This window comes from Notamacropus eugenii, chromosome 6, assembly GCF_028372415.1.
Source record: "Notamacropus eugenii isolate mMacEug1 chromosome 6, mMacEug1.pri_v2, whole genome shotgun sequence".
Taxonomy (NCBI): Eukaryota; Metazoa; Chordata; class Mammalia; order Diprotodontia; family Macropodidae; genus Notamacropus; species Notamacropus eugenii.
This window is the reverse complement of record NC_092877.1, coordinates 49,624,376-49,647,312: the sequence shown is the minus strand read 5'-3', so window position 1 is coordinate 49,647,312 and position 22,937 is coordinate 49,624,376. Positions and strand designations below refer to the sequence as shown.

The following is a 22,937-nucleotide window of genomic DNA, read 5'->3' as shown; positions in this document are numbered from 1 at the left end:
CACTTAAAGTAGGATAATGCCAATAGGCCTCTTCAAAAAGTAGTGGGGGGTTGGCCTCTTTAATAGAAAAGAAAAAAGATGTCAACTCTGATTTATCCCTTAAAGTTCTGAATCCTGTGACCCCATTTATACTTTATAATACAATTGGAGATCTGGTAGGGCTAGGCCACCTTCCCTAGTATTTCTTTTCATTCGTTCCCTTGATATTCTGGACTTTTTGTTCCTCCAGATGAATTTTGATATTATTTTTTCTAGCTCTAGAAAATAATTATCTGGTAGTCTGGTATGGCACTGAATAAGTAAACTAATTTAGGTAGAATTGTCATTTTATTATATTGGCTTGACCTACCCACAAGCAACTGATGTTTTCCCACTTACTTAGATCTGACTTTATTTGTGTGAAAAGTGTTTTGTAATTATGTTCATATAGTTCCTGGGTTTGTTTTGGCAGGTACACTCCCAATATTTTATAGTGTCTACTGTAGCTTTAAATGGGATTTCTCTTTCTATCTCTTGCTGTTGGGCTTTGTTAGTAATATATAGAAATACAGATGATTTACGTGGGCTTTTTTATAACTTGCAACTTTGCCAAAGTTGTTTATTATTTCAGGTAGTTTTTTACTTCATTCTCTGGGAATCTCTAGGTATATCCTCATATCATCTGTAAAAAGTGAGAAGAGTTTTTTCTTTGCCTATTCTAATTCCTTCAATTTCTTTTTCTTCTCTTGTTGCTACAGCTAGCATTTCTAGTACCATATTGAATAACAGTGGTGATAATGGACATCCTTGTTTCACCCCTGATCTTCTTAGAAATGCATCTGGCTTATCCCTATTGCATATAATGCTTGCTGATGGTTTTAAGTAGATACTGCCTATTATTTTATGGAAAGTTCCATTTATTCCTATGCTCTCCAGTATTTTTAATAGGAATGGGTGTTGTATTTTGTCAAAAGCTTTTTCTGCATCTATTGAGATAATCATGTGGTTTCTGTTAGTTTTGTGGTTAATATGATCAATAATGCTACTAGTTTTTCTAATATTGAATCAGCTCTGCATTCCTGGCATAAATTCTACCTGATCATAATGTATTATTCTCATGATAAGTTGCTGTATTCTTTTTGCTAATGTCTTATTTAAAATTTTCGCATCTATATTCATTAGAGAAATTGGTCTATAATTTTCTTTCTCTGTTTTGGCTCTTACTGGTTTAGATGTCAGAACCATATTTGTATCATAAAAAGAATTTAGTAGGACTCCGCCAATTTTCCCAAACAGTCTGTATAGTATTGGAATTAACTGTTCTTTAAATACTTGATAGAATTCACCTGTAAATCCATCTCACCCTGGAGATTTTTTTCCTAGGGAGTTCATTGATGGCTTGTTCAATTTCTTTTTCTGAGATGGGGTTATTTAAGTATTCAACTTCCTCTTTTGTTAATCTGGGCAATTTATATTTTTTAAAATAATCTTCCATCTCCTTTAGATTGTTGAATTTGTGGGCATACAGTTGGGCAAAGTCATTTCTAATTATTGTTTTAATTTCCTCCTCACTGGGGGTTAGTTCACCCTTTTCATTTTTGATATTGGTAATTTGGTTTTCTTTATTTTTTTAAAATTTTTTTTGGAGGGGGAAGGCAAGGCAATTGGGGTTAAAATGACTTGCCCAAGGTCACGCAGCTAGTAAGTGTCAAGTGTCTGAGGCTGGGTTTGAACTCAGGTCCTCCTGACTCCAGGACCAGTGCTCTATCTACTGTGCCACATAGCTGCCCCCATTTCTTCATTTTCAATCAAATTGACCAAAGGTTTATCAATTTTATTGTTTTTTTCATAAAACCAACTCAGTTTTATTTATTAGTTCAATAGTTTTCTTAATTTCAATTTTATTAATCTCTCCTTTGCTTTTCAGTATTTCTAATTTGGTATTTACTTGGGGATTTTCAATTTGTTCTTTTTCTAGCTTTTTCAACTGCAAGCCCAATTCATTGGTCTCCTCTTTCTCTATTTTATTCATGTAGGCATTCAAAGACATAAAAATTCCCCTAAGAACTGCTTTTACAGTATCCCATAAGATTTTGTAGGTTGTCTCAATATTGTCATTCTCTTGAATGAAGTTGTTGATTGTTTCTATGATTTGTTGTTTAACCCATTCATTCTTTAGGATTAGATTATTGAGTTTCCAATTAATTTTTTGGTTTATCTTTCCATGGTCTTTGGTTACATGTAATTTTTATTGCATTATTATCTGAGAAGGATGCATTGACTATCTCTGCCTTTTTGCACTGGATAGTGAGGTTTTTTTTATGCCCTAGTACATGATCAATTTTTGTATATATGCCATGTACCACTGAGAAAAAGATATATTCCTTTCTATCCCCCTTCAATTTTCTCCAGAGATCTATCATACCTACCTTATCCAGAGTTTTATTCACCTCTCTAACTTTTTTCTTGTTTATTTTGAGGTTTGATTTGTCAAGTTCAGAGAGGGGGAGGTTGAGGTCCCCCACTAGTATAGTTTTGCTGTCTATTTCTTCCTGTAACTCCCTTAACTTCTTCTCTAAGAATTCAGATACTATGCCACTTGGAGCATATATGTTTAGTAATGATATTTCTTCATTGCTGTGATCCCATTTCTAGCCAGAACTAGAACCCAGTAGACATTTAAAGCTATAAATCTACATAAAGCAGACTCATCTAGATATCTTGAGGGAGACGGAAGGAGGGGCTACATGATTCCTGCCCTCAGGGAATTCAAAGTCTGATTAGGAGAACACATCATAAAATAAACCAAAAACCAAAGGATTTGTAACCAGGGATGTGTGGGGTCGCACTTGGCCTTCCTGGTCACATTTTTATTCTCACAAACATTCTCCCCATTTTACAGATGACCCCTAGGAAGTGGTTGTGACTTGCCTTGGGCCAGTAGTAGCAGAGCCAAGTCTTGGACTTGGGCCTTCTGTCTTCTCTTTGCTAAAGGACACATCTCGATGTTGGATGATGTCACCATAACACCTACCTGACAAGGGTGTGGCTAGGATTGTAATTCTAGATCTGGAAGGCACCCCAGCAGCCATCTCTTTCCAAATCCTTTATTTTACAAATGGGGAAACTGAGGCCCAGAGAGGTTAAGTAACTTGCCTAAGGTCACCCAGATGGTAAATATCACAGCCAGGAACCAAGTCCACTTATGTTTTCTTTTTCTCACCATGTCATACTGTCTCATCATTACCATTAAGTAACTTTGCATGTACATGAATCTTGATTCCTCATCCAGTTTAAGGCTCTTCAGAGCCCTTGGATGCAATATCCAGGGCCAACCTCATGTAGACATGAGGTAAGTGATTACATAGTTAGTGGGATGAGAGGCTTCTACCTCAAAGCTATAAATTCTGGCTCCTTTTAATAAGGGATCCAGTCTTTCATGCCCCAGCTGGGGAATGTTGCTCTTAGCATCAGAAAACCTGGGTTTGCATCTCTGTCTCTGCCACTTATTATCTGGGTCACCTTGGACAAGTCACACACCATCTTTAATTAATTTAATTTAAATTAACTTATTAAATTAAATTAATTTAATACTTGCTCAGAAAAATTAAGGGTTGAACGAACCATCAGGTCTCTGTGGTCCCTTCCATTGATAAATAGTCTCTGTTCTGAGGTCATTTTAGACCTCACTTTCTATGCTTTGTTTTAGAAGATCCCATCAACTTCTGAAGTTGTGTGATCTTGAAATGCTGATTTCCTCCCCCCTTGCCTCATAACCCTTGTCCCCAAGGGACACAGGTTCTAAACCTGATTCACATGACTTGCAGTAGTCTTCTGGAGCCAACCTACTCACAACTGTTGATTGTTAAATTTTCTGCATGAGCATTTGCACCTCAGAAACTGGCAAACACTACCTGTACATCAGGGCTTGATTTATTGTTGTGTTGATTGTCTAGACTTAGGAAAGTGATGGAGAAAATGTTAAAATGTAGGTTAAATTTAAAAGTGTGCTGTGTGTACTTCCACCCCCACTCCACCCCCCGCCCTAGAGAGCTAAATGTTAAACATTTTCCAGCACACCCCTCATTAGGCTATAGGTAACTGATCTCTGAGAATTTTTTTTTTATTCTTTTTAAAACATTAGTGTGAAAGAGAGTCCATGAACTTCACCAGACTGCCAGAAAGGTCCATGATACACAAAAGGTTAGGAATACCTGCCCTAGATGTCCTTGATCCTGTCAAAGTCCTACCTAAAGTGATGTGCCCAGAATTGGGAACAGCCTCCATGTGGGTCATGATCAGGGCAGAGGACAGTCAGACTATCACCTCCCTCACCCTAGACACTAAATCTGAATGAATTTTCTGAGCCAAAACGCAAGACTTGACCTCTTAAATTTCATCTTGTTTGATTCAAATCCTGACTCCAGCATGTAGAGAATCCAGATCCCAATTACTCATACAATAAATTAGCCATCCCCTCCCCATCTCCCCCAAGACCCCATCTCCAAAACAGGAAAACCTCTAGCCAAATTCATGCTGACAGTTGAGATTCAGGGGATGTGATGGGTCTTTGTTCACTCCTAGGAGGCTGTCTCTCATCAAGCTTGGCTCCTGGGCATACTGAGTTCTCTTCCAGGCCCCAGAAACCTCACATTGTGGGGCTCATCTGTCCCTGGCTTCAGGATTCCCCTAACAGATTGCTGGAAATTGGGGAGATGAGGTCATACCCAACTCGTAGGTCCCTCTGGCCAAGGACAAGGCCTTGATTCAGAGCAAAGCCAAATGAGGGTAAGAAGAAGAATGACTCATGCTTGCAGCTTCCCTCTGAACCAGCCTGTCCCTGGGACCTCACCATCACTTGTTACCTCTCCCCCAAGTGCTGGTGACCAGAGGCGTTATTCCACCAGGTGGACTAGAAGATGTGTTTATCAAGAGCTGATCAGTCAGACAATAGATACCATTTCTAGGGGCCCTTAAGATTTGCACAGGGATTTCCTCATAACAGTCTTGTAGGGTAAATGATAGAAGTATTATCTCTATCTCACAGTTAAGGAAACTGAGGCACCAATAGGAGTAATGATTTGCGCAGGATCATGCAAATAGAGAGTGGTCTTCCATCTCCAAAACTAGCCTTCTTGGCACAAAACCATGGCAGGGATGGTAACAGGTCAGCAAGATCCCTCTTCTCTTGGCCTTTCTTTCCCCCTCCCTTTCCTCCTTATTGATATCCCCTTTGTCCTGGTTTGAGGAGTCCAGAGATGCCTTGATTTCTCCCTGCTACCCCAGGGCTATTTTCCTGTTTTGGAGATGGGGTCTTGGAGGAAGTGGAGAGGGAGGGCTAATTTATTGTATGAGTAATTGGGATGCTGGAGGCAGGATTTTAGTCAAACAAGATAAAATTGCATTTGGGCTCAGAATATTCATCTGTGGTGAAGGAGGTGATAGCCTTACTGTCCTTAAGGTATTCTTAATCTTTTATGTGTCATGCACCCTTTGGGCCACCAGGCTTTAAATGCCTAAAATAAAAAAAAAACCAAAAACATAGGATTACCAAGGAAACCAGTTATGTTGAAATGGTTTGGTTGCTTTTCAGTTGTGTCAGACTCTTTGTGACCCCATTTAGGGTTTTCTTGGTGAAGATACTGCAGCAGTTTACCATTTCCTTCTTCAGCTTATTTTACAGATGAGTAAACTGAGGCAAACAGAGTGAATTGACTTGCCCAGGATCTAAGTGTGTCTAAGGCCAGATTTGAACTCAGGAAGATGAGTCTTCTTGACTCCAAGGCTTGACACTCTATCCACTGTACTACCTACCTGCCATGTTGAAATACAGTTATCAAAATGTGAAGGGAAAAAAAGTTCATGAACCCCAGGGTAAGATCCCCTGATCAAGAGGAAGTCAATCAGTTTGGGAAGGAGATTGGAGGCTGTGCTATGTGAGAATGAGCTGAAGAAACTGAGTATGTTTGGTTTTTAAAAGAGAAGACTTTGAATACTGGAAGGACTGCCATGGGGGTGGAAAGGATCAGACTTGCTCTGCTTGGCCCCAGAGGGTAGAGTGGAATGTAGAAGGAGACAGATTTTGGATCCCTATAAAGGACTTTTCATGATCTGAGCTATCTGCTAATGGAATGAACTTCCAATCCCTTGAGGTCTTTAAGCAGAGAATTGATTTCCATTTCCATTTCCATGAGGATGCTGGGCTAGTTGATTTCTAAGGTATCTTCTAGCTTTAGATCTATGATTCTCCAAATCTTGCCAATGAATGCTGCAGCATGAGAAGTACAAGTCTAGACCTGATGTTTGACCCCAAAACAAGTAAATATTCAGCAACCTCTATTGAAATATTTCCTTTCCACAGAAATTCCAGATCTGACATTTGCTGCCTGTGTAACCTCATGAGGCCTCAGTTTCATCCTCTGATTAATGGGCAACCTATAAATCTGGGTCTATTATCCTAAATATAAAATTCTAGATCTTGTTGGCCTCAGTTTCTTTATCTTCAAAATGAGGGGATAAGATTATAAGGTCTCTTCGGGCTCTAAGTCTTATTATAGTCTTAATAGTGACACTTGAGATATAACTTGACACATGTTCATGAGTCAAGGGAGGAGTTTCTAAATGAAGGGGTCATGTACATCCCTAGGAGCCTAGGAAGACTTTCAGATCTTTTCCACTCTTGGGAAGAGCTGCAATAACCTCAGTTCCAGAACATTGGAACTTGTGCCTGTCCTTCTGGTTGTTCTTTGTCCTTCATTTTTGAAGAGGACCAATGATATCATGAGGACTTGGCTCATAGGAGAACTGGATTTTAATGAGACAGAGCTGTGCAAAGTCATCAGCCTCACTCTCTCTTCCAGAGTCATTGAAGTCTAGTGGCAAGACATAAGTCAGGAGAGTGGTGATGCCTGGGAGGCAGGGAATGACCTTGGTATCTTCGGTGTATTCCATGCTACACCAAAGGGGAAATCTTCATATGGTTGGAGTAGAGATCCCCCTAACTTACCCATGGGTTTGAGGCCTGTTGGTTACCATCAACCTGGTTTAGCCCAACTACTGAGATGGTTTACCAGGGTGTGGTCGCTGTACACACTATAGCTTCTTGGAGCCACAGGTGAAAGTTGGGTGACAGGTAGACAGGTAGTGGATAGGGGCTATCTTGGATCCGGAAGACCTGGGCTCACATCTTGCCTCTAACATGTGCTAGTGGGAGACCCTGGGCAGGTCACTTAATCTCAGTGCCCTGGTGATATGCCAAGACTATGAACTATGGAAGAGTCACAGTGGATCAGAACTAGTGGAGAAAATCTCCATATGGGGAGTTCCTTGCACTGATGCAATCATAGGTCTGGATCACAGGCTGTGGTTTGTCCTCCAATCTCGAAGAGGACCATGACCTAAACTTATAGCTAAAAATCAATACAATCAACTTAAACTTAATTTAATTAACATCTAAATTAATTTTATTGCCAAACATATTATAGCAGTTTTTTAGTCATTCCCTCAAATATCTAATCAGGAGATTGTTTATTTTCCTGCCTGTTGAATTCGTTCCCATCTTTCTGAGCCCATTTCAAAATCCATCTCTTCCAAGAAACCTTTCTGAACTTTTCTATTAGGCAAATCACATCTTCTCTCTGAGTTTCAGGTTATTCAGCTCTAAAATAGGAATAATTATACTCAATGCTAAGGAAGATTCCACAGAAAACACTTCCTTTGCAAACCTTAAAATGTTATCCAGGGTGTCCCAAAAGTCTTAGTACAGTTTTGGGTTTAAATGGCTTCAGAAGTATAAATGCTTCAAACTTTAAAAAGAAAACCACCTTTAAAAAAGGTTAATTATTTATTTTTCTTTCAAACTTATTTTGTTTGGTGAATTTTGAATAAGAAGTTTTCCATTTTAATTTTAGCAAGATGGGGCATCCTGTCATTAGGAGGCAGTTTCTAGATGACCTTTTCTCAGATCAAGACATAGACAGAAGAGGTCTTTTGCTTGGTCACGATGGTCACCTGATCTCCGTTAGGCTTTTCTTGTTGGATTGTGTGAAAACCGTCTCGTGTGTGTTAGAACCTTATACTTTGGATGACTGTAAGGCTAGGATTAGAAATGTAATCCTTTCAGTTACCGAATGGTAGCTAATGAACATTTTTACAAAGTTCAGAAATTGACTAGAGAGACACATAGCACAAAACTGTGGTTATGGTGAATTTCAGTAAGACATATATCAGTATTTTAAAAATGTAAATAATTAACCTTTAAAAATTTGTTAGTAAGTATGTAGCATTTATAATTCTGAAGTTATGATAGCTTAAATTTAAACTAAAACTTTTGGGACATCCTGTATAAAAGATTAGTTCTCATTAGCGTGCCTATTTTTTTGTATTCATGTATTATCTTAAATCCAGCCTCCAACACTCACTAGCTGTGTGATCCTGGGCAAATCACTTAACCCTGATTGCCTCAGTTTCCTCAGCTGTAAAATGAGATAGAGGAAATGGCAAATCCTTTGGTATCTCTGCCGAGAAAATCCCAAATGAGGCCACAAAGAATTGGATGTGACTGAAATGACTGAACAATGACACCTTATGTGTTACTTAAATATAAGTCCTGAGGATATTATTCAAACCTGGTATCTACTTAATTCAAAGAATAGGGTTTTGTTCACTGCAGGTGCTTAATAAATGTTTGTTGAATTGGTCCTCCATAGATGGAACCAGAAGGGAAATTAGGACCAGACATCTAGTCTTAACCCCTTGTACAGATGAGGAAACTTCAAGTGCAAAGAGGGATGATAGGATTTTGAGCTGAGAAGGACCAAGAACATAAAATATTGGAGCTAAGAGGGATCTTAGAACATAGGCCATAGAATTTCAGAGCTGTGAGAGCCCTTGGAACCTAGAACCTATTGGAGCTAGAATGGATCTTAGAACATTAAATGTTACAGCTGGAAGGAACCTGAAAACATAGATCGTTGAATATCAGAGCTGAGAGAAACCTTGCAACCTAGAACCTAGAATGTTGGAGCTGAAAGGGACCTTAGAACATAGGTCATAGAATCTCAGGTGAGAACCATTGGAAGCTAGAACCTCTGGGAGCTGGAATAGACCTTAGAACATTAAATGTTAGAGGTGGAAGGAACCTTAAAACATAGATCATAGACTGTCAGAGGTGGGAGAGACCTTGGAACATAGAACCTAGAATAGTGGAGTTAGAAGGAGCCTTAGAACTTAAAAGGAACATAGAACTTAAAACATGGAAAATCAGAGGTGTGTGAGACTTTAGAACATAGAATGTTAGAGGTGGAAGGGTCCCTAGATATCACTCTATTCCAACCCTCTCATATTCTGGGCTGGAGAAATGAGAACCAGAAAGGAACAAACTCAACACAGATCACATAGTCATTGAGTTACAGGGTTACAGGACTAGAACCCGAGTCTTGTAGGTTCCCAGGCTGGGCTCCTTTCTGTGACACAGGGCGGAACCCTCTGCGAGCCTTTGGGGGCACTGTTTTTCAGGGACAGCCGGGGTCTCCTGAGGACACCTAGCTTGCGTGTTTGCCGCCACAGGAGATGCAGTCCCAGCCCTCCCTGGCTCTGGCCGAGCACAGCCTCGTGGCCTCTCAGAAAAACAGGAACTGGGCAGCAGGAAGCGATCTGTCTTTTCCAGATCAGGAACCCTGTGGCGCTGGGGTGGGGGTGGGGGGGGTGGGGTGAGGAAGGATGCCAGGCATCTGCGCCAAGGGGTGGAGAGTCCTGCACAATGGTCAGGAAGCAGCCCCTGGCACTTTTTGGGCTATATCTTCAGACCAAGGTCATGGTCAAGAGAATGATCTCATCAGGGCTAATCAGTCAACCCCATCAGGAGCCTGGAGACGAGGCAAGAGGAGCTAGATAAACAGAGGGCTCTAGCTGCTTTGGGGAAGGGGAGAGAGCGCTTCCTGTTGCCAATTAGGGGAGGGGGCAGGAGTCCAGGAAGGCTCCCTGGAGGAGTCAGTCTGGCATAGAGGAAAGAACATTGAATTTGGAGTCCAGAGATGTGGGCTGACTAGTTTTTTATTGCTTTTATGGTCTGGAACCCCACCTTTCTCTGCCCTTAGTTTCATCACCAGTAAAAAAAAAATATCGACACAGAGGCTTTTTAACGCCCCTTCCAGATGTGAATTTTCTAGTTTCGAGTTGGTGTCTGAGCTGAGCCTTGGGAGATTAGTAGGATTCAGCAGGCAAAGGGGGAAAAGGGAAGGGAGAGAATTCTAGACATGGGAGATGGGGTGAGCAAAGATTCTGAGGCCGGAACGTAGGGGATGTATTCAGTTTCATTCAACAAATGTTTCTTGAGTGTTAAAAACAACAACAACTGTGGTTTATTATCATTATCATCAATGTTATTAATAATAGCAATGAGAGCTACTATTTATTAAAATCCTTCAGTGTTTACAAACGTTATCTCCTTCGATGATCACCACAACCCTAGGAAATAGGTAACATTATTATCCCCATTTTACAGAAGTTGAGGTGGATAGAGGTTGTGACTTGCACAGGGTCATACAGCTGGTAAGTGTCTATGACAGTATTCAACACTTAGTTCTTTCTGATTTCTAGACCAGTACTCCATCGGCTGTGTGGATCTCTTTCATTGATATAGGGAACTCTCAGTGAGGAAACTCCCTTCACCAGTGGAGATTAGCCACTGATCTGCAATTTATAGCCTTAAAGAGTCTCCTGGGGGCGTTAGAGGTTAATGATTTACCTAAGGTAATGAAGCCAGAATATGTGTGAATGGTCAAGATTTGAACCCAATGCTTTTTGACTTCAAGGCTGGTTGTCTATCCACTCTACCACACTTCCAGAAAGCAGACACTGAGGACATGCTAACTGAGCTCATTTCTTGGGGATGAGGAGACCCAGAATTTATGAAACCTACATCTAGCAGGGAGAAACACCTACCCAGGTACATTATAGGGTTCTCTAGGCAGGGATGGTGAACAACCAGGGATAATAATACATAGTCCCTACCATGATGAGGTTAAGTGCCTAGAAGGATCCCCAGTGGTTATTACTTTTGAGTAGAATTCTGGCATTTCAGAGTTGGGAGGGATTTCCAAAGCCAAAAGTGTGATGAGGACATGGCATGTGGAGCTTTCTTCCAGAGTGTTGGCATTAGGAGATGGGTGTGTGTGCGCATGCGTGTGTCTTCTTGGTGTGAGAAGTACAACCTAGAGACCACCCTCCCTTTGCCTACTAGTCTTTCTCTGGATTGGTGTAGTACAGCCCAACTCCCTCACCTGGCCTCTAGGATACAATCATTGAGGCATTCTTTTCCAGCCTTGCAGATACTTGGGTTGGGCTCTGAAGGGGTTATGGGGAGGATAGGCTATTCTCTCTCCCAGTATAACTATACCTGTACTGAATTTTCCTTTGGACCACTTTTCTTCTTCTCCTTCTCCTTCTCCTTCTTCTTCTTCTTCTTCTTCTTCTTCTTCTTCTTCTTCTTCTTCTTCTTCATCATCATCATCATCATCATCATCATCATCATCATCATCATCATCTACAATAAGGGACATTATGTCCTAGTAATAATAATAATATTGTAAACCCTGCCTCCTTCCCCCTCCCCCATAGAACTGTACCTTGGCTTCCCTTCCCACCAAACTGTTTTTACCTCAGGTGAAAGATGTACTAGTCGGACTTGGCCTCAGAGGTCTCCAGTTCCGTAGAACCTGAGCTGGCATCTTGTCTCCAACAGCCCTCCCAGATGGCCACCTAGGGTCATGAAATAGCATTCAGCATGGTGATAGGAAATGGACTTAAATTCTGGCTTTGATCCTTACTAGCTGTGTGATCTTGAACAATGTCCTTTCCCTTTCTGGGCCTTAGTTTCCTCATCTGTAAAACAAGGGAATTGGACAAGGTGATCTCTAAGGTCCCTGTTGACTCTAAAGTTCTATCAGTAGCACCACTGGCAAGTCACTTAACTTCTGAGTCTCCTTCTCCTTTTCTGTAAAGTGGGGATAAAATATCTATAGTACTTCTTTGAAAAGGAGGTTTCAAAGAAAGCACTCTGTAAACCTTAAAGAGTGACAGAAAATTATTTGTTATTATTACTATCATCCAATCTCCATTTGAACTCTTTGAGGAACGCATTCCTCTGCGGGATAGCCAGCCAGGTATTAGGTGCACTCCTTTAGCTGGGCTCATAAACAGCATGCTTTTCTGAGAGCTGCCTAGCAGGTTTCCAATTCGTTCACTGTCCCATAAGCTCAAGGGAGAGGTGAGCACATGCCTGCTCAGGAGAAGGGCCCTTGAGGCCACAGACTGCGGGTTGTGAGAGATCTGCCTTAGCCGCTGCCTTTACTGGTACAGACTTGCTGTGTGACCGTTAGCAAATACTTTACTTTTCTGGGCCTTTATTCTGATATCTGATGAATGGGCACACTCCACCCTATCGGAATGCAAAGTGAGTAATGAATAGCTACATGAAATCCCAGAAGGTGGCTGGGAGCCAGGTCAGGTGGTCCTATAAAATATTTATTATTTGCTCATAGGGTGTGACCTTGGGCAAGTCTCTTCCCTGTTCTGGGCCTTATTTTCCTTATCTATAAATTACAGAGACTAGATTGTATGATTTCAAGGTCCTTTCCATCTCCTTCATTCTATAAATCTCTCTAGGTCTCAGTTTCCCCATTTATAAAATCAGAGAGAGGGCATGAGGAAGCTTTAGTCAAGCTGATTTCCAACTTCCTTTGAGTTCTAACATCTTATGACTATTTTCCCTGTGGGCCTCTGTCCCTGATCCCCTCCTGACCCTTGGTGCCCCGTTAAGAACTTGACTCTCTCTGGACCTTGTCACACAGGAGCTGCCCTCCCAGCCCAAGGGAAAGACAAGGACACAGTCCTCTCTATGAACTTGCCTTAATCCAGAAGTCAAGTTGCAAAATTGGATTAGAATGACTTCCTAACAATTCCTGAGGAATTTTAAGCTTATGAAAAATTCTAAAAGCAGTGTCTGGCACTGCTGACCAAAACCCCAGCAGGTCAGCTTGAAGCCAGCATATGTGGTTGGGTGATGCTCTCACAGCTTGTTAGTGTCTCAGAGAGGGCAGGATGGTGGTGTGGGAAGTCCACTGGGCCTGGAATTCTAGCCCAGGCTCTAAGATTTTATTAGCCATGGACATAGCAGTTACAACTGGAAAGAGATCACCTTTCGAGATTGCCTAATCATCTAGTCTACCCCCATCATTTTAATAAAGGATTGGAAAGGCCCAGAGATATCAAGTATCTGCCCCAGGACCACCTGCTAGTGAGCAGCAGAGCCAGTATAGATATCTGTCTTCTGAATTCTAGTGGTCTTTTCTGTTCTATTCAACTAATCTCTTGGAGCCTCAGTTTCCACATTTGTAAAAAGGGAAGAAGACTCACAAGGCTCTTATGAAGACTTACTTTCTTATAATTTTTGCAACCTTTCAGGCATTGTGGAAATATGGGTTATTATTACTGAATGAATGTTTCTTTGCCTCACTGGTCTGAGGAAAACTTTTACCAGTCCTCAAAACTTTTTAATAGCAAAGATCCCAGCTTCTCAAAACTTATAACTGCAAAAAATACAGAATGCAACTTGATTTGACCTCCTTGCATTTTGCTCCTCCCATCCTACATGGAGCAGACTTTCTAGCATGGGAATCTGACCCTTGTGTGGGCATCTTTGATATAGGACTATTTTTCTTTCTTCCTCCTTCTCTCCAGCTTCTCATTCCTGTCTACTGAGCCTGGAAAGGCCAAGACTGAGCCTGATAAAGAAGAATATGTAGGCGTTTTACCCATCTGTAGTAAAGTTTAGAAGTGGAAATACTGTGTTAGACCGATCTAATAGTGGATAATAGCATTTGTTCCTTCTTAAATTTTAGTGATAGCTTTCATTTTTACATAGTTTTCATTTCCAACTATACATCTCCTTCTCCTCTCTCCAGTCATCCTTCATAACAAAGAATAAAAAAGAGAAAAAATTACTTGAGCAAAACTAACCAAATGCATCAAATGATTTTGCAGTGTTCGGTACCCACAGTCCTCCACCTGTGCAAAAAAGAGGAAAATAGTTCCTGTTTTTTAGCATGTTTTAGAGCTGATACCTCTTAGTGATGGAGAGAGCATCATGGTACAGTAGAAAGATCTTTTCATTGGAGAACCTGGGTTTGAGTTTGAGCTCTATCATGGCTTATATTATTTATTATATTACATATAATATAATATTATATTATATAATTATATTAGCTGTGTGATCTTGGGCATCTCTGCACTCTGGCTTCTTCATCCCTGATGAGGGTGTGATGATGATAAAGATGGCACCTGCCCTCCCTCTCTCCCTCCCTCACATGGTTGTTGGGAGGAGCAAATGAGATAATGTAACATGCTTGATAAACCCCCAAAGCATCACGTAAATGTCAGCTATTAAAACCATTTAGGCAGACTCCATCTAATAAGAATAATGATAGCTCACATCTCCACAAAAGCCCTCCTCATTTGATGCCTCATTCTGGCATGGAGGTGACCTGGGCCTTTTGAAAGCCATGCCCAAGAAGCACAAGCACTGGCAAGTCCTGCTGTATTGGGGAGGGTTCAAGTGGGGCCCTGGCCACAAACTGACAGTTGTCTGAGAACCAGTGCAGGTAAGGGCAGAGAAGTTCATTCATGATCTACGGTAGGCAGGATGGCCCAAAGTTGTTGAATGCTTTGACCATAGCAACCCTTAAAAAAAAAAGAAAGGAATAAAACTACAGCTCCTGGTCTTGTGAAGTCTTCTTTCACTTCCATAGTGATGGTGACCAACTGGCAACAAAAGGGTCAGAGGATCTGAAAGCAATGGTCTTCAGACTGAGTACTCTAAACATGAGACTTTTGTCTAATGATCAATGGGATAATGTACTACTGGAGCAACTGAGTCACATTCGCCTGGACAGTCTCTCTCTGTAAATGAAACCAGGAGAGAGGCAGTTGTGACCTTAATAGGGATATGGTTCCCAGGTTCCACTTTAGGTGAGGCAAATGTTGAAGCTGGCGAAATTAGTCTCCTCAAGCTCTTGTGAGGAGTATTTCTTAGGAAATTTGACTATCTTGACTTCCAAGACTCAAAAAGAACATAAGCCAGAAGACCGTCAAAAAGGCCATTGTTGCTTATGTGCTGATATCTGATAAGAAGGATGAAGTAGGGAAATTCGGTGAAGAATTTCAAACAATCCTTCAGCCTAAGTCAATGAATACTTCAAACCTTCAGGACTTTAGTATGAATGTTGGGGGTGGGGGGAGATGGTGAAAAATATATTGGAAAATATGCTTTTTGAGAATCAGAAATGAATGAGGCCAAAAAGTCTCAAGTCTATAAATTATGAATACTCCAAAAATAAAGGCAGAAGTGCCATATGTGATCCCACATCCCCAATAATTTGGCATCTTGTGTTCTTTCAGCTGTCTTAAAAATCAAGCCCTCAGTGTTCAGAGACAACCATGTGGTGCAGTGGTTAGACCTAAGGTCCGGAGTCAAGAAGAACCGAGTTCAGACATGGCCTAAGGCACTGACTGGATGTTTTTTGGCAGGATTCTTACCAAAAAACCAAAAAACCAAAAAAACCCCCAGAACTAAGATGACCTCAGCAAGTACCGACCCATATGCCTACTTTCTCATCTCTACAAAATCTTTATGTAAATGATTCACATATGTATCCAGCCTCTCCTTCATGAAAATACAAAGAGAGAACTGGGAGGTTTCCCCTGAACAGTCTTCTACAGCAGACCATATGTTCACAGTCACACAACTGACTGAAACTATGGAGGAAATACATGATCCTTATTCTTTGTTTGTGTATTATTATTTTTTAAATAACATCTTTTGAGTTGATAGAACAAATTGCAGCTTCGAAGATTCTCCTCTACCAAGGTGAGCCTGTATACCATCTGTAGCAGAGCTAAAATAGCAAAAACAGCGGTCAAAAACCAGCTTTGCACGTTCAAAGGCTCATCCTTCTCTGTCACATGTGCACAGTTCAAATGAACAACTTTCCTTCAAGCATGTGAGGATAATCTCTACTTGGTTCCAGACCAAGAGACTGTGTGAAAAGCTGAGGGAATCCATTTCCATCCATGAGTGATTGAGGGGGTTGTGCTATGTGATGGTGAACAGTCTTCTAATTGGCTGCAGAGCTGGAAAACTGATGACTTGTAGGTTGCTGACCTGGAACCTAATGTCTCCAAGGAGGAGTGACCCACCCATTTCTTTCCAAGCCTTTTGGCTTTACAGCTGGAGGGATACTTTGGGATGCTTCCCCAAGAACCGGATAAGGGAAGGGTGGCTGCCTTATCACTCACCAGGCCATGATATTTGGGAGCCTAAGGTCACTCCTGTCTTTTTGTGTCTCATTGTTCCCGATCTTAGGAGAATGACTGTTCTGAGATGTGAGTGCTCACGTAATCATTTGAGTTTGGGAGACTTGGAGATCCTGCCAGGTCAGTGCAGAGTGGAAGTGGTAACAATGCCCACAAGAATGGGTAGCCAGGTCCACTGCACAGCAGATGCTTAATGGGCCATGTAATCAGCTATAGAAAGGTGCATGAAGTGGCAGCTTCGGTGTGTGACTTCTCCTGGAGGAGGAGTGCCAGTTATGGACTCGAGAATAGCTTGGCCCCTGGGAGCCTATCCGAGTGGCGCCCCCCCCCCCCAGCAAAGGGTCACTTAATGGATACCTCATGAGGCTGCCACAAAGAAAAAAAAACCTACTCCCAAGAGCAAAAGTTGGGTGGCCCCTCTTTGCTACACCCATCCTGTACACATGTTCTTCCTTACATTGTACTCTCAGAGCCCATGTCTCCATGGATGCTGTGTATATTAGGTGAGAGAGTGCAGGCCAGGTTTAGGTGGGGGGACACTTTATACCATAGGTTCATACTGTACCTTCTCCGTAAATACTTTTTCTAAAAGCTAGTTAAGTATTTCTGGTGAATTGATTATGGGGAATACTTTGAGACTAGGGGTAGTAATGCTAGAAACATTCTCCCAAGATTACCCTAAGAACCTTGAGAGTAAATAGTGACCCTCTGGGGCCCCCCAGATTATGAGTTCCAGTGCAGATTGGGGAAATAGCCCCAGAAGGACTGCTACACATTTGTGAGTTAAGTTCACACAAGATCCATGAATAGATATGATGACAAAGAAGATAGCCTTGATTAATGGTATTTCAACTTAATGTCAAATGAGGTATAAATCAGGGAAGCTAAGGATGTGGTGGGTACCAATAGACTGTAAGGCAGTACCAATGATGGCTTATGTATAAGAAGAGATGAAAAAAGTATCACCTAGGAAATGTAAAATTGGAAAAGGAGGCAGGCCAGTTGAATAAGAATATCTTCCCTGGTAATTCCCTGGTGTATCAAGGGATATAGATGGGTGACCTGAGTGTGGACGCTGTTCTCCACAAACGTTCCAAGGTCCAGAGGGCAGCCTGTAGTGCACTAGCAAATACTCTCCAGAGGATTTAAGGGAGGACCTAGACAAGGATTGCCTAGAAGGAGAAGCCAGTGATGAGTTTTGATCTGTACCCCAGGACGGGGTAAGCATGTTGCTGGGGTGGGTGACCGGTTGAAGTATTAAAGATTCATTACTCACATTGCCATAATGCTTTATAGCTTACACTGAGTTTTTTTATTCTCTGGATCTTTTGATCCTTATAAACATGCTTTGGTGTTTATAGTGTCTGACATCTTCTCTGTCAGTCAGAGAGGCTGACTAAGTTGCCCAGTGGCACACAGGGTATTAATATGGGTACCAGGGCACAAACCATTGAATGAGGAACCTTTGGCCCAGACCCAAGGTTCCAAAGGGTACAAAGGGAGTAACTGGTCAGCAAACATTTGTTCAGCATAGATCGTTAATCAGGCACTATACCAAGTACTGAAGAACCCTACAAAAGTGGGTCAGGTCCTGCCCTTAAGGAGCTTTTATGGGAAGATGGAGAGAGATAAGTCAATGTACCAAATAAATATAAATTGATTGAGGGGGTTTACTAAGAACTGGGGGAGTCAGGAAAGGTCTTTTGTGGGAAGTGACATTTGAGATGAGCCCTGGGACACTAAGAATTTCTAGAGGTGGACCTGGAATGAAGAGACAGGTACATAGGGAGCAGCAATTGATTGTTTGGCTGGATTGTGAGGCTTGGAAGGAGAGGCTTGATGTAGAGACTGTGAAAGGCTTTACATAGGTTGTCCCATTTGACCCTCACATCAACCCTGGGAGGTAGGTGCTATTATTATCCCCATTTCACAAATGAGGAAAATGAGGCAGATGGAGGTGAAATGATTTGGCTAGGGTCACACAACCAGCAAGTGTTTGAAGATGGATTTGAACTCAAACCTTCCTGACTCCAGGTCCAATGCTCTATCCACTGCATCTATAGTATAGATATACATCTATCTATATCTATATTACATCTATCTATATTAACATGTATATGTATAGATGAATGGATAAGATGGATACTACAGATGAAATCTAATCTCAATATCTCTATGTTTCATATGTGGAACAGAGCACAAAATGTGTATACATACGCAAAAATATGTATGTATGTGTAGCTATATAATATTTGTTAAGGTTGCTATTTAGTAATTTGTTGTGTTCTACTGTCTGTGACTCCATTTGGGGTTTTCTCAGAAAAGATGCTGGAGTGGTTTGCCATTTCCTTCTCTAGCTCCTTTTACAGATGAGGAAACTGAGGCAAACAAATAAAGTGACTTGCCCAGGGTCACATAGCTAGTAGGTGTCTGAGGCTGGATTTGAACTCATGAAAATGAGTCTTCTTGACTCCAGGGCCAGCACTCTGTGCTCTATGGTACTGCTTAGCCACCACATCTCTTTAACATATGCCCACATACATATATGTATATATATGTACTTACTGGTAAATGTTTAACAACCAGCTCAAAAAGAAGTGTACACATGACAGACTTTTAAGTTTACTCTTCATTATCACCATTTTCTCTAACATTTTCTTATGTCTAGACAACTGACAAAATGATGAACCAAGCCCTTATTTGTAGGGTTTGCTGATTTCTGAGGTATCAATGACATGAAAATGTAACAATTATCTCTTGTGAGCTTTTTCAGGTTGGCTCCAGCACACCCACACTCATATGTATATAAGTCCACATAAATGTGTGTGTGTATATATATATATGTATATATGTATGTATGTATGTATGTATGTATGTACACATGTTTTATCTGGTATTGTCTAGGTAGGTATTACACAAAAACCTAAAAAAGCTTTGATTTTGTCAGTGTGTAGGAACTACTGATGAATGAACTCTTTCTGCCAAAGGAGAGTTCTATGTGGGTTCATCTTTGATTTAGCAGCTTTGAAGTACACAGAGGATAAGTGACTCGCTTAGAGTCCTACAGCTAGTAAGTATTAAAGGAGGAATTCCTGACTTCCAGTTCACAGTGTGGTCCAATACCAGGCTGCCTCTGTAACATAATACCTAATTTATCCTGACCCCCAAAATAGCAGAAGCTAAAAATCAATGACCAGCCATACTTGAGAGATATGATTCTTAATGACTTCAAATAAATGAGCTCATGTGTGTAAAGCATTTTCTGGACCACAAAGAGTTATTTAAATGTCAGCTATTATTATCCAATGCTTAAGGCATCCCAGATTTCCTCCACTGCATGTGTCCCTCCTTTTCCTCTCCATTCTTTCCCCCAATGTGGATTTTAGCCCCTTCAAATCTAATAATGGTCTTTATGAATTGCTGTAGCCGCAGAGCACCTCTAGGGGTGCCATAGTGCACAGAGCATTGGGCCTGGAGTCAGGAAGTCCTCTTCCTGAGTTCAAATCTGGTTTCAGACACTTAGTAGCTATGTGACCCTGGGCAAGTCATTTAACACTGTTTGCCTCAGTTTCCTCATCTGTAAAATGAGCATGGCAAACCACTTCTGTATCTTTGCCAAGAAAACCCTAAATGGGGTCATGAAGAGTTGACCCACCATTGCCACCACTATCCTTCCCCAAAACAGAACAACCACAACAAACTCTCCCCCACCACCCCCCTTTCCCTTTGTCTAGCTCTCTGGTGCTAAGCTTCTCCACTCATCACTTAGGTTGGTCCTCAGATCCCACATAGTCCATTTTCTGGCTCATCATCCCATCCTTAAGAAATTTCTATACTGCATTTTATAGAGGAGGAAATTAAATCCAAGAGAAGTTCAAAGTCTCACGGGCAGAACTGAGATTTGAATTGAGGTCTTCTGCCTCCAGATCTAGTGCTCCTGCTATTACATCATATTACATCATAACTGCAACGCCCACCATGCCACCTGGCTGTACCATTGATGTGGAGTGGGATGGGGAGACTGCAAATGACAAGGCCTCAAGAGAATCCTATTTTTTGGGGAAAATGGAAATTGGGATTCCATGGGAAGAGTCACAGAATCTCAGACTTGGAAGGGACCCAGAGATGATCCAGTTCAACTGATGTGTTTCATTTATTTTGGTGTCCAAGGACAGACCCTCCTTAAAGCAGGGCTCTGAGATGTTGAGCCCAAAGACCGCACAAGTCATGCTTCATTCTCAAGAAATCTACAGGATTTAGCTTTAAGGGCAACAGCACATGTGGCTTCCATTCCTCCAGGCCCCTTGGGATAGCCAAAGGGACCAGTGCCCGAAAAAATCTATTTGGGGAAATATTTGAAATGCCACTGAGATCTTCAGGGGATCCAAAGTCCAGCTGAGGCTCATATACCCCAAAGGAAAACTCCAGTTTCCAATTCCATCCTCAGGCAGGCTCAATGTTGTCTGAGTTTAACTCTGTTTGGATTATGTGTTCTATATTCCCTGCTTGACAGTCCCCTCTCAGGGGAGATTATAAGCTTCTTTAGAGTAGGCCCTTCCCTCCTTCTGTCTCCCCCAGACTGGAAGCTCCCTGAAGGCAGGGCCTAGGGCCTGCTCTTCCAGCCTCTTTGCTCCTAGAAGGAAGGACCGCTGTCAGCAACTCTTTGGGGTGTCTCAGATTAGAGGAAGCCTGGTGTAGGCATAGAAATGCTAGGTTCTTATCCTGCCTGTCATTAACTTGCTGTGTATCTTTCAAAGAAGTTTCTTCCCGTCTCTTGGCTTCCTCTTCTTTCTCTGTGAACCTAAACAAAAAAAATAGACATATAGAAACCTAAACAAAAAAAGATCCCGTGAAGTTTGCTAAAGCTCTCTCAGAAGACAAGGCAGAATCAAAAAAGGGGTAGAACCTTTTCTTGGGATGGAAGAAATGATAGTTTTTGGGAGAGAGAGAGAGAGAGAGAGAGAGAGAGAGAGAGAGAGAGAGAGAGAGAGAGAGAGAGAGAGAGAGAGAGAGACAGACAGGGACAGAGACAGAGACAGAGACAGAGAGACAGAGAGAGGGAGAAGGCAAAGCAGCTCAATTCCAACCTGGATTTTCTTTTCTTTCCTGAGCAGAACTGAGGGAGCTGGTACCCAAGAAGAGGGAGGAGACAGGAAGAGAGAGAGCCCCTGACTGCCCTGGATGAATTCAAATCCAGATCAGATCCACCTTTGGGCACTGAAAGAACTGGCGGTTGGGATTTTTGAGATATTTGAAAGATCATGGAGAATATGAGTGACATCACAAGACTGGAAAAGAGCAGATACCCCAATTTTCAAAAAAAGAAAAAAATGTAGGTGGGAAAGAGTCTGCAAACTACATGGCAATGAAACTGACTTCTCTTGGAAAAGGGGTCATCAAAGAAATGGCTGGCAAACCCCTAGGAAGGGAAGTATGGATTACAAAGGGTTTCCTCAAGAACATGTCATGCTAGACTCAGTTCATTTCCTTTTTTCTTTTAAATAAAATTTTATTGATGTCTTTTTTATACCACTAAAAATTTCCCCCAAATTCCTCTTTGTCCTGCTTCGTGGAGAGCCATCCAATATAATACACACCCCCTCACTCCTATACCTAACACATATAAATACATATATAATATGTGTGCACATACATGTACACATATATGTATGTGTACGCATGTATGTATATATTGATAATTAATTACTTTCTTTCCAATTCTTTGTTGTCACAAAAATGTTTTTTAAACTTTTCAATCTAATATGAATTATTACCATTTCCTCCATCACTTTCTTAAGTCTAGACAATCCACAAAATAAAAACAAATCAAGCCCTGGTTTGTGGTTTGCCAATGTCTAAAGTGTGAATGCTCACACTGAAAATATGACAATAGTCTGTCGAGACCACTGGAACTGGCTCCAGAACACTCCTGGTTAGTTGGAAGCTGTTCTGAGAAAGATCTGGAGGTTTTAGTGGACAGCAAGCTCCATGTGAGTCAGTAGAGGGATGGGGCAGCCAAAAAAGTGAATATAATCTTGCATAGTTTCCAGAAATATAGATAATGATACTTCCCTTCTGAGACCTCACCTGGAGTACTGTGTTCGGTTTTGGTCACTGCAGTTAAGAAGGACGTTGATAAATTGGGAGCATGTTCAAAGGTGGGCAGCCAGTATGGTAGAGGGCCTTGAGACTGTGTAATGTAATGTTTGTTTAAAGGAACTGGTCATATTTGGCTTGGGAAATTGAAGACTGGGGATTGAGGGAGAGGGGATGATAGCTGTGTTCAAGTATTTGAAGGGCTGTCTAGTGGAGGAGAGGGATTACATTTGTTCTGCACTGTCCCAGAGGGCAGATCTGAAGAACAATGAGTTGATGTTGTACAGATGCCCATTTAGACTGAACATCAGGATATACTCCCTAACAATCACAGCTGGGAAAAAGTGGAATGGGCCCTCCAGAGAAGTGGTAGATCCTCCCTCTTTGGAGGCCTCTAAGCAGAGGCCAGACAACTGCTTGTTGGGTGTGTTTGAGTGCCCATACCCACGAACAACTTGGGCAAAATGTCCTCTGAGATTGCTTCCAGCTCT

General features: G+C 41.6%; 1 long non-coding RNA gene across 1 annotated transcript in view; it reads left to right on the top strand.

Moving 5' to 3' along the window:
* LOC140511010 (uncharacterized) overlaps positions 1-21,889 on the top strand; it is a 76,932-nt gene extending 55,043 nt beyond the window's left edge. Inside the window, exon 3 of the long non-coding RNA XR_011969410.1 lies at positions 21,465-21,889. This is a non-coding gene — a long non-coding RNA (uncharacterized lncRNA). The remainder of the gene's footprint in view (positions 1-21,464) is intronic.
* The last annotated feature ends 1,048 nt before the right edge of the window (positions 21,890-22,937 follow it).